This window comes from Eleutherodactylus coqui, chromosome 7, assembly GCF_035609145.1.
Source record: "Eleutherodactylus coqui strain aEleCoq1 chromosome 7, aEleCoq1.hap1, whole genome shotgun sequence".
In the NCBI taxonomy this organism is placed as follows: domain Eukaryota; kingdom Metazoa; phylum Chordata; class Amphibia; order Anura; family Eleutherodactylidae; genus Eleutherodactylus; species Eleutherodactylus coqui.
In genome coordinates, this window is record NC_089843.1 from 226344228 (window position 1) to 226347102 (window position 2875).

Here is a 2875-nt window from a genome sequence, read left to right on the forward strand (position 1 = left end):
CAAGCCGTCAAATGTCTTTATTGAGCATATCTTTGATTTTCCACTGAGTCTCTGCATCTTCAGTGCCGTGTTCTACTGTGCAAAACCAAGGGTATAAAAGCAGCTTGAGAACATCTTTGCTTATTGCAGAAACAACCCTTCTATGTCTGTTTAGCAGATTTTGAGCACATTTTTGATTTTCCACCAAAGCTTTGTTTCTTTACCTCCATATTTTATGTTAAGACGCTTAGAGGAGCTAAGAAGAGCAATTTTCAGATCCTCGATAGCTCAGTCGGTAGAGCATCAGACTTTTAATCTGAGGGTCCAGGGTTCAAGTCCCTGTTCAGGCGTACTTGCTAAAGCAAGCTGTCAAATGTCTTTATTGAGCACATCTTTGATTTTCCACTGAGTCTCTGCATCTTCAGTGCCGTGTTCTACTGTGCAAAACCAAGGGTGTAGAAGCAGCTTGAGAACATCTTTGCTTATTGCAGAAACAACCCTTCTATGTCTGTTTAGCAGATTTTGAGCACATTTTTGATTTTCCACCAAAGCTTTGTTTCTTTACCTCCATATTTTATGTTAAGACGCTTAGAGGAGCTAAGAAGAGCATTTTTCAGAGCCTGGATAGCTCAGTCGGTAGAGCATCAGACTTTCAATCTGAGGGTCCAGGGTTCAAGTCCCTGTTCAGGCGTACTTGCTAAAGCAAGCTGTCAAATGTCTTTATTGAGCACATCTTTGATTTTCCACTGAGTCTCTGCATCTTCAGTGCCGTGTTTTACTGTGCAAAACCAAGGGTATAGAAGCAGCTTGAGAACATCTTTGCTTATTGCAGAAACAAACCTTCTATGTCTGTTTAGCAGATTTTGAGCACATTTTTGATTTTCCACCAAAGCTTTCTTTCTTTACCTCCATATTTTATGTTAAGACGCTTAGAGGAGCTAAGAAGAGCATTTTTCAGAGCCTGGATAGCTCAGTCGGTAGAGCATCAGACTTTTAATCTGAGGGTCCAGGGTTCAAGTCCCTGTTCAGGCGTACTTGCTAAAGCAAGCTGTCAAATGTCTTTATTGAGCACATCTTTGATTTTACACTGAGTCTCTGCATCTTCAGTGCCGTGTTCTACTGTGCAAAACCAAGGGTATAGAAGCAGCTTGAGAACATCTTTGCTTATTGCAGAAACAACCCTTCTATGTCTGTTTAGCAGATTTTGAGCACATTTTTGATTTTCCACCAAAGCTTTGTTTCTTTACCTCCATATTTTATGTTAAGACGCTTAGAGGAGCTAAGAAGAGCATTTTTCAGAGCCTGGATAGCTCAGTCGGTAGCGCATCAGACTTTTAATCTGAGGATCCAGGGTTCAAGTTCCTGTTCAGGCGTGCTTGCTAAAGCAAGCTGTCAAATGTCTTAATTGAGCACATCTTTGATTTTCCACTGAGTCTTTGCTTCTTTATTGTCGTGTTCTACTGTGCAAAACTGAGGGTGTAGAAGCAGCTTGAGAACATCTTTGCTTATTGCAGAAACAACCCTTCTATGTCTGTTTAGCAGATTTTGAGCACATTTTTGATTTTCCACCAAAGCTTTGTTTCTTTACCTCCATATTTTATGTTAAGACGCTTAGAGGAGCTAAGAAGAGCATTGTTCAGAACCTGGATAGCTCAGTCGGTAGAGCATCAGACTTTTAATCTGAGGGTCCAGGGTTCAAGTCCCTGTTCAGGCGTACTTGTTAAAGCAAGCCGTCAAATGTCTTTATTGAGCACATCTTTGATTTTCCACTGAGTCTCTGCATCTTCAGTGCCGTGTTCTACTGTGCAAAACCAAGGGTATAGAAGCAGCTTGAGAACATCTTTGCTTATTGCAGAAACAACCCTTCTATGTCTGTTTAGCAGATTTTGAGCACATTTTTGATTTTCCACCAAAGCTTTGTTTCTTTACCTCCATATTTTATGTTAAGACGCTTAGAGGAGCTAAGAAGAGCATTTTTCAGAGCCTGGATAGCTCAGTCGGTAGAGCATCAGACTTTTAATCTGAGGGTCCAGGGTTCAAGTCCCTGTTCAGGTGTACTTGCTAAAGCAAGCTGTCAAATGTCTTTATTGAGCACATCTTTGATTTTCCACTGAGTCTTTGCTTCTGTATTGTCGTGTTCTATTGTGCAAAACCAAGGGTATAGAAGCAGCTTGAGAACATCTTTGCTTATTGCAGAAACAACCCTTCTATGTCTGTTTAGCAGATTTTGAGCACATTTTTGATTTTCCACCAAAACTTTGTTTCTTTACCTCCATATTTTATGTTAAGACGCTTAGAGGAGCTAAGAAGAGCATTTCTCAGAGCCTGGATAGCTCAGTCGGTAGAGCATCAGACTTTTAATCTGAGGATCCAGGGTTCAAGTTCCTGTTCAGGCGTGCTTGCTAAAGCAAGCTGTCAAATGTCTTAATTGAGCACATCTTTGATTTTCCACTGAGTCTTTGCTTCTTTATTGTCGTGTTCTACTGTGCAAAACTGATGGTATAGAAGCAGCTTGAGAAAATCTTTGTTTTTTGCAGAAACAACCCTTCTATGTCTGTTTAGCAAATTTTGGGCACATTGTTGATTTTCCACCAAAGCTTTGTTTCTTTACCTCCATATTTTATGTTAAGACGCTTAGAGGAGCTAAGAAGAGCATTTTTCAGAGCCTGGATAGCTCAGTCGGTAGAGCATCAGACTTTTGATCTGAGGGTCCAGGGTTCAAGTCCCTGTTCAGGCGTACTTGTTAAAGCAAGCTGTCAAATGTCTTTATTGAGCACATCTTTGATTTTCCACTGAGTCTCTGCATCTTCAGTGCCGTGTTCTACTGTGCAAAACCAAGGGTATAGAATCAGCTTGAGAACATCTTTGCTTATTGCAGAAACAACCCTTCTATGTC

General features: G+C 40.7%; 1 non-coding gene across 1 annotated transcript; it reads left to right on the forward strand.

Annotated features, from left to right (window-relative positions):
• The first annotated feature begins 597 nt into the window (after positions 1–597).
• TRNAE-UUC (transfer RNA glutamic acid (anticodon UUC)) lies at positions 598–670 on the forward strand. Its single transcript has one exon. It is a non-coding gene; the product is annotated as a tRNA-Glu (tRNA).
• Positions 671–2875: the final 2205 nt, after the last annotated feature.